Below are 9,610 nucleotides of genomic sequence, written 5' to 3'. Positions count from 1 at the left end.
GAACAGCTCGGTCCATATTTCAAAATTCTGGGACCATAGTTTTGATAATCATAATTCTCTAATTTCTCACTGTGAATATGAGTAGATCAACCCCTTTTCCAAGAGGAGATAGCAATTTTGTGATTTTGTCAACATAGATTTTTGACAGCATATGCAATATTTTCAAGGAACTAAGGGAATAAGTTGCACTGTGTTGGCAAAAGAAAGGGTATTGATTTTTTTTGTATGTTTGTAACAAAGGAAATTAACATGTCTGACAGGTGGTATGATGAGACCATCTTAGCTGCTGAAAATTTTACTTTGACAAGTGTACAATTTTTAGCACCTACAAACATCGAATTCTTATTCAATTTACTCCTGAATTTTAAACCTGATCAATACTTTTGGAACATAGTTTTAATTAATAATCCTTTAATTAAATTCTAAGTTTCAAATTATTCAGAAACTGATAAATTAAAGAAGCCTTTAGCAATAATCTCTGAGCACACAAATCAAGGGGAATTGTGGGTAGTTTTCACTTACTGTGTCACGCCCCCTTCGTTCGCTACGTAGTTATACGCCCTCAACGGTCTTTCTAACAAGCGACGCTCACCGGGCCAGCCGTGCTATGGCGTATCGGGGCCGGCTTAGTCGGCTCGCTTAGCCGAGCTTCGCTCGGCTTAACTGCTGAGGGCGCTAGTATGGACTAAGGCGAAGCCGGCGACGGGCTGTGATAGAGTCTAAGTCAGTACCTAAGAACTAGTTGAAAGGCGCCATGTCTTTGATCACAGACATTAAATAGTCTTAGTCATTCATTGTGAAAATATCATCTCGTCAATGACAAGGACAAAAAATTTATTAGTTGCGATTGCGCTCAGATTATCCACGTTTGTTTTGTTGGATTTAATGCTAACAAACAATGCGGGATAATAAACAATCCGTGACAAAGTGCGTCCACCCCTTCTGATGTCGTGATTCTTGATATATCATATTCTAAAACACTTGTTTTGACATTTTCGATTTGAAATTTCGATGATCTAAGTCGTGACAATGCCCCAGTCCTCAAACGTTCACAGTGAATAAAACAGAAGGCAGATGCAAGACATCCTTCTTTTTATATATATCAATACAACGGCACCAGACTTTAAATCAAATAAGTCAAAACGTCGTTTTAGCGTGACCAATCACGTCCAGGTGATGTGTTATCTTTCAGCTTTTCTGGGCTATCATCGGGGTAACTATATCAGTGGGCACATTGCTTTTATTTATTCTGGCCTATACAATTTAATATTCAATAAGGTCAAGTCTTAACGATGCGACTCAGGTTCAAAGGTCAATTTTAGCAATTTTTTTTTTATTTCAAATTTCGAACCACTGACACATGGTCTTTCTTTTGGGAAAGGTGTTGGGTCACATCGTACCGGGAAATTCCTGAAATATTACTAAAATGGAAAACTATCAGCTACACAGCCGTGCCATTATTCCCTTTTGTCTTAACGGTCACGGATTACCGACCACGATATCTTTGATAAACACGCAGAGATTATGTATAGCTTTGCGGTATAGTGCGCATGCGCTAGCTTCAACGTTATGCTCAGCGTTTTGAACTCCGCATGTATCGGTACGGCAAACACGTCGAGCAGACCAAAGCCGGCGCTCGCGCTCCGTACCGTCGAAAAAGCAAGCGAGGTCCACAAAAGCGGACCTGAAAAAGACGGCAACGTGCGCAAAGGTCGATTTAAATGTAAAACAGTCCGACTTTGACTCATACTCCCTGCAATAACGATCAAGAATGCAGTGAAGAGTCAGATTTGGCCGAGGACGCAGACGATAAAGGAGTTCTATGAAAGTATTTGACACGCTGCTTTTCGAACATATCCTAGGCTATGCTGATTGCATACCCGAGTCCAAAAATTAGCCTGAGCGAGATGAAACTTCTGTTAGTTGCGATAATTTTATCACTCTTGCTGTACATGCTTGGTGTTAGTATCGTGTTCTTTTATATTTTTAAACTCGAGTTTTCTATCGTGCAGTCTTTTCGTGTCTGCTGAGAAACCTTGAACAACACCGTACCCGACAACAAGTGACATTTATGTCAAGGAGTTTCCCAAGCCAGTGCAGGAGTTCATACACACATAATGTAGATTCACAAGAGCAAGTTCACCGATCTGCTAATTTTTCGAAACGAAATGGAAATATTTTTTTTATTTCATGCCTTTTCTTTCTTTAAATATAACCCAAAAATTAAATTACGTCAAACGTGAATTGCGAGGGTTCACAAATGATTATTGTGTGCGTGTTGTCTAAACTTATCAATTACCCGCAGACTCCACAGCTGCTAGCTGGACCTCAACACTGAACGTAAAACAAACCCGGCTCAACTTCTAGAAGTGCTGAAACTAGCAATTTTTGCTATATGAGGTCAGTCATCAAAAGTTTGACTAAAAGTAAAAATCTCCGAAATAATAATGTGTGCGCTGGTATTGCGCAAGTCGAGTGACTCCACTACACACGCGATTGTGCACCACCTTTGTTGAAGGTCGATTCCCTCCAAGGTTGTGCTGGCGTTCATGCTGAAGCTTAGACAAAGCTTTGATTCAAAAAAATCCAAGTCAAAGGTTGTATTGCAATCTTGTACAAAGGTTAATGCCCAAAGTTTGAATGAGCTTATTTTCGAAGGTTAAATACAACTTCAGCCTTAGAACCTTCGTCAAATGTTCACAATGAACCTTTCGACAACCTTAGTTTTCCGAAAGGTTAGACGAAGGTTACTTTCACAAGGTTAAATAGAGCTTCAGCCTTAGAACCTTAGTCAAATGTTTACACTGAACCTTTCGACAACCATAGTTTTCTGAAAGGTTGGACAAAGGTTACCTTCAGAAGGTTAAATAAAGCTTCGCACCGGGAACATTTGTTGAAGATTTGATTTGAACCTTCAGATAGTTGTTTCTAATAGGTATGTCGCGTGAAGGTGTGTGTGTCGTCAGCGCTGGTCATATACCATGTGAAAAGAGGGGTGTCCGTATTACACCTTGAGGGATAAGCAAAAAAGAAGCGACCGAGAAATGCGGAAACTACACTGAAAAGCGTGTTTTACAGGCGATTTCGCTTTTTGAGTGGAAAAATTGCTTCATCATAAAGTTCAATATCATATCAAACATTATAATTCTAACGTTATTTTCACTTGCACTTGACCGAGAATCTTTCTCAAAAGTGGTTTCGGCAACATAACATCGTCCATCTTGAAATGAAAACGAGGTTATATACAAGAATTTGAATGTTGTTTTTCGTGCTCGTCCTGGTAATCTGGCTTTGACAAACGATCTGGCAAACATAGTGGACTTCACTATAAGCATGGAGGTAGGAAGAGACGGAGATCTGACTGCTGAACATTTTGCGAGGGCTCCGAAGAGGATTTATCAAAAGACCAGAATGTTTTCCCGGATCTTACACGATCTTCAAGTTCAAGGTAAGTTGCCACGCGCCGCGTAACGTATGCAGACGACAAAATGTTTCAAAATTACCTTCTGTGAATACTTTACATCGAAAAATGAAAATGAACGTTGTACCTGGCTAATCTTTAAACAAATGGAGTAATTTCGTGAAAAATATATGGAAAATATCATGACCAACAAAACTAAAGTATCAGCAGTGGGCTTATCGATGATTGTTTGACAAAATCGCACCACGACGCGATGTATGGTCACCAGATCTGCAGAAGGACGCCTTTATCAATTCAAAGTGGTTTTGTCTCCCTGAATGTTCTGACACGATCGATATACAGTCCCAGATTTTTCACGGTCACTCCTGACCGCTGACTTAGCTGCAGTATAGTAGTGGCTCGAGGTTTGTAGCTTGGATCGGATGGCAAAATTTGGTTTTACCGTCCGGCCCAAATACCCAGGCAAAACCAGCAGCTGCTCCTGACCGTGATTTTGTGTAATACGTGTTGTCTTCATCAGGTTGTAGCATCTCAATCTGACAGATGTTCCTATTTGCCAACATTGCATTTGAAGTGTCCCTAAGTGCTAATGTCTCAGTTTAAGTTTGCAACCCATGGGTGCGAAAGAGTAATTGACAGATTTTCTTTTTTTCAAATTTTTTCAGTGAAAGTTCTTGAGGGAGGCTGTTATGCCAAATGTTTTGTTATTGGTCAATGGAAAAGAATGACTCTCCTAATAAACTGTCTGTAAGTATTGAATCCTCTCAGTATCTTATTTGTATTCACAGTAATATTTTTTTGTATTTAATACACTTTATTAGGTTTTCTCAAAAGTGTACAAGGTAATATTAATATACCAAGGTGTACTTATAAATATGTTTTTTTATCAAATTCTCAACTTGATCAAAGTATGCATTGATTTTCCACTTATGACCAGTGATCTAGTAAATATATAAATTTCCACTCATGAATCAGAAAGGTCTGCCTTCCATAAACATTAAAAGAAAAAAAAACAAGAACCAGTCAATTTATCTTGAACAGATCTTGAGAAATGTATGGCTAGAGGGTGAAGTTAACATTTTGAAAAGTTTTGTTATTTTTTTTGCTCTCCTCATCAATGCAGTCAATATGTCAGGATTCCAAATCACGTTGTTCACATAGTGTGTGGCATGTCAGTAAATGAATTCATGTTCAGGTGTAAATTCAATTGTCAAACAATAACAATCACTGAAACACAAACTCCAAAATCTGTATTGACAAAGTGCAGACAGAATTTTAAATTTGGTTTTCCATGACAATGTATGTGATGCAATGTAAAAATACTGGCAAATTGTCATCAATAGAATTACTTTGCTTGTCTTTTGTAGATCACTTATCTGAATAACAAGCCAGTGAAGGAAAATCACTGCCATGTACAGCCTGGAAAGGGTTTTGCAACCACATGTCTGCCATGCTGTATCAAATTACACACTACAAAACCATTGGGATCAGAACTGTTCCAGAGATTTAGAGCAACACATCTGTACCACAGTGATGGCATATACCACCCCGGATCCACAGCTTTAAAGCCTGAGACGACTCCTGCAAAAAGTTTGTGAAACCAAAGTGTAGCTGTCGTGAAGCATGCGTGAAAAGTACACTTTTAACAATCCCATGAACACTGAATTTCCTGATTTTCACTTTATGACACATTTGCAGGAGAGTTTATTGCAACATCACAAGTTTGTACAATTACTCCTAGTGCTTCCAGACAACCTTGAGAACCTAGCTGCCTCTCATTGAAACAGCTCTTGGTAATTTTGTAGTTGGTAGTTGTCTCTAACCCTAGAAATTAAATGTGCCCAAAACAGAAAATGCTCCTATCTTAAATTTGAGTGGGGAATATACAGACTGAGAAAATCTCATTCTCAGGAAAATTTAGTGATTTCAGCTAAACAGTAGACTTGCTGACACCTATTGCCAATAGTTATCAAATGACATGTAATTCTGTACCTATACTACAGACAATGAAAGTATTATTAACATTGCATTGTAATTAGAGATGTAGGTAATTAATTAACAAAATAGTGTAGTATGTTGTGTCATTTAATATGCTGCCTTTTGTTGTTCAAGTTGATTTAAAGGAATTTATTAAAATATGTTTTCACTAAAAATATGTTGTGTACATGATGATATACAAGGGCTTACAATCACTTGAAAAGACAACGATTAATTGGTGTGACAAAAAGGCAATTTGATGTAACGGGCTGGTATGGCTCTGTAACTTTCAATGATTTTTCACTATTTTTGTCCTTAATGTCAACTGCAGTTTCTTTTTCTACTCCCTAAGCCATGCTGAGTTACACAGTGTCAAATTTGTAAATTCAACCTGTACATTGACAGACTGCGATATTAGTGTTGACAAATTAAGTGAACACTGGTCTAGATAAGGGTTAAAATGCAAACAATAACTGTAGTTTACAAATTCATGTATTGACCCTGTGTTGATGAGCTAAGTAATTGTTTCAATATGCTTCCAGGAGTTACACAAGAACTTATAACTGACATTCAAAAAAAAAAAAATGAAAATGTCATCAAACTGGTCCTTGTGATTCTTGAACAAAGCAAAATGTAAAACACACATTGGCAAACACAGTTAACAGAAGACCAGTGTGAAGAAGACTTATTGAGTATTTCAGAAGGAAAGAAAAGAGAAATAAAAATAAAACTTTAGGAAAATAAACTTAAAAGCAATAAGTCACATTTCATAATACTTACCTGAGATAAATTACAGCAGATGTAACCTTAAATTTTGATGATTTTTACAGTAATTTTGTTCTGCCTTACAATTAGATTTTCTAGTTCTACCACATACAGCATGAATTGCCAAAATGAAGGACTGATATTAAATTTCTGAACAGAACTTGTATAAATGTATTGTGCTTTGCTATTGTTGAGGATTGAATTTCACTCTATTGTCAACGATATTGTAAGCTATATACACTGCACCTGTAGGTTAGGCCAAAGTAATTAAATTCTTTGTTTTGCGTCCATTCAAAATGGGAAAAGGTACACGTCTAAGCGGCTGAAAAACACACACAAGAAAATTAACACAATGTAATTTTATTGCAGCAAATAAAAAATTGTAACAGAATTTTTAGTTCAGAAAAGTTAAGCGATTATGTCATAAAATTTCCTATTCAAATATACTGTGTGTGTTTTTCATGAAAACCTTAAAAAATCTAAGCGGATGGGGACGCAAAACAAAGAATTTAATTACTTTGGCCTTATGTTGAAAAGCCAAACACTGGGCATTTCATCATGATGTATCATCTACAGAACAAGAAAGTGCAACTGTAACAAGTTAGTACAAAATTACTTTAAAAATCATCAAAAGTTACCACTACTGTACCTCAAAAGGAATAAACCTTCAGATAATATTGGCAGCACAAAGCTTTGAGAAGGGTTGCATATGACAACATTGGTCAAAGGTCAGAAGGTCAATGATTCATTGAAGGTTGGAAGGTCGAAGCTTCAACAATGGTTGATACGCTGAAGCTTCAGGAAATCAAAGCTGCAGAAAAGGTAGGTAGTTTGAAGATTTAACAAAGGTCAGAAAGAGGAAGCTTCGAAAGAGGTTGGAATGTTGAAGCTTCGACAAAGGTCAGAAAGAGGAAGCTTCGAAAGAGGTTTGTATGTTGAAGCTTCGACAAAGGTCAGGAGGTCAAAGATTCAACAAAGCTCGGCAGTAAAGCTTTCCCGAAGGTTGGTTCATCAAAGCTTCAACAAATAGGCAAACCTTGGCTGAAGGTTAAAATCACGAATCTTCAAATAATCTTGGTACGCAAATTGGTATTCAAAGCTTGGGCATGAAGCTTCGTCTGAGCTTTGAACAAGCTTTGCCAAAGGTGTTGCACAATCGCGTGTGTAGCTGTGTAGACCAGTCGATACTCTGTCTCTCGGAACACGCTGTCGATGACAGCCTGCACTGTTCTACGCTACGGCGTGATTATTATTAGTTTGATAAAATCGGTACAAGAACACATATAAATAAAGTTTGAAAAAATAACACGAGTCAATCTCTCCCGTCGTAACGAAGGGCGACAAGTTTGCAGTGCGGTGCAAAAGCTAAGAAAATACGACAGACATTTTATGTTGTCAAGAGTTACATGTGTTCGTCTCATCTTGAGGTAGGAAAACTAGCAAGTGACGTCCCGTTCGCACAGTGTCGGCGCTAAACATGAACTTGGCAATCATTTTTCACAAAGAACATGCATAAATTGCCGATCGCGAGACAACTTGAGTCAAGAACAAGTGAATGCCCGACGCGATCGCGCGACGACAGCACACAGGTCTCGATCTGATAGACTTTTTTTACACAAGTTTCGACGTCTTCGTCCTGACTGTGAACACTGGTAACCAGATTGTAACCTAGTACGTTCAGACTGACGACTTTGCGTCGGCCCAGGTCCCGACCAGGGCCGGGGCCGACGTAAAAAACCAATGTGGACACGCTGAGTCGGCCCTGGGCCGACTTAGTTTGGTCCCGGTTAGAAGGGGGGGTTCAGGGCCGACTCAGGGCCGACGCAAAATTTGGTCCGACGCAAATCGCCAGTGTGTACACGTTACGTCGGCCCTGGTCCCAGTTGACCAGTCCTCCGCTATGGATCGAAGTTGAACTAGTCACACTATTCGCACAAAACAAACGACGTTTGAAACTAAAGTTTACACCTATCGAAAGTTTTCAATCCAGTCTTTACATTTTAATATCATCCCATGTACGCTGAACTTCCCACCAACCTTTGTTCCGCAAACGAGACCATGTCATTCGATTCCACAATGCACGAATAGACTAGAGAGGCATGTCAAAATGCCGCGCACTGGTTATTTCTCCAACCGCGGTCTTATATATACCACATGCTCATCCAATAAATGGTGAAGATCTCTCCGATGATTAAAAGGGTGAGTGGTAGTCATATTTGCCCTTCTTGTGCGTAAAAACACAGGAAAATCATGAACAGTAGAAACAGCGTGCCATTGTCAAATGCGCCATTTTGAACTTTGACAGGTCAGAGGTCACAAAGGAAGGTAAAGTTACGTCGGCCCTAATTCTGGTACCGGTAAGTGTGGACACGGACCAAATTTAATCCCAAAGCACAATTATTTTGCGTCGGCCCAAATTTCAGTTGGGTTGCCAATGTGAACAAGATAAACTGTTGAGTTAACAGTATACAGTTAATATGCTAGTTAAACGTTCCAAAATGGATTAAATCGCTAAGTACCCCTCTGTGTTTGTTGTGTAAATACCACCCACTGCTGGCACTAAGCATTTGCCAGTTTAGTGTATAATTTCTTTCTATTTTCACACGATCTGCAATCCTAAACATATTCAAAATTCCCAAAACTGACTCTAAATATTTCAACTTATTCCTGGTATAAGAAAATTCGCAGAAAATAGTGCGCGAGTCGGACTTCTTGGTCACAATGTGTGACGCATAGGTCGTTTACACTAATCGTCGATTTTCTCAGTTCCGTTTTTGGCAGTGCGTACATTATTCAAATAAGTATAAGTCGGCGGCGCCTGGACAGACTAGCCTGATTTTTCACCTGTGGACAGTGAATGAATATATCTGAAAGAACGTGTCTCAGATTTCCGATAAAGGGCCTGGAAGTGAAGATATCCTGACAAACGTGAACAAAGGCCGATAATTTATGCAAAAAACGTCAAGTTGACACTTTGAAGGTGCATTGTGCGAAAACAAAAGCGAATTTCAAAAATCCGGGACACGGTTTTTTGTCCAGTATACCCAGCCGTCGATTGCCGTAAACAGATCACCAAGGCCGATTGGAGATTTGTACTTACACTTTTTTGAGTAAAAAAACTAAAAAAACACGTGTTTTTGAGTAAAACAGCCGTATGCGCACTGTTTTTGAAAAACTAACAAATTTTCTGAACTCTTCGGTGACCGAGCAGATAAAAAAGTACCACATGTCGGGTGTGTGACCACGTCTTCTCTGTGAAAATGAGGATTGAAAATAAGTGACAATGAACCTGAGTCGCTACCATAATCGGTTTTTGCATATGAGTTTGACCCAAAGCGCCCTCTACCGTTAGGTTGATGGAATTCCTGTTTTCGTCCAGACTTCGTAAATATCTTCATAATATGTCATTAGCGTCCTTGTGCATTTGCCTCTAATGTGGTTTTATGT

The 9,610-nt window shown here is 38.8% G+C and overlaps 1 long non-coding RNA gene across 1 annotated transcript; it reads left to right on the top strand.

The window, feature by feature from the left end:
* The first annotated feature begins 2,487 nt into the window (after positions 1–2,487).
* On the top strand, positions 2,488–5,989 carry LOC139142384 (uncharacterized). Its single transcript, XR_011554387.1, has 3 exons — positions 2,488–3,448; positions 4,087–4,168; positions 4,789–5,989. It is a non-coding gene; the product is annotated as an uncharacterized lncRNA (long non-coding RNA).
* Positions 5,990–9,610: the final 3,621 nt, after the last annotated feature.

The sequence above is a fragment of the Ptychodera flava genome, chromosome 10 (genome assembly GCF_041260155.1).
Source record: "Ptychodera flava strain L36383 chromosome 10, AS_Pfla_20210202, whole genome shotgun sequence".
In the NCBI taxonomy this organism is placed as follows: Eukaryota; Metazoa; Hemichordata; class Enteropneusta; family Ptychoderidae; genus Ptychodera; species Ptychodera flava.
Note: the sequence above shows the minus strand (reverse complement) of the source record. Positions and strands in the feature narration are given on the sequence as shown.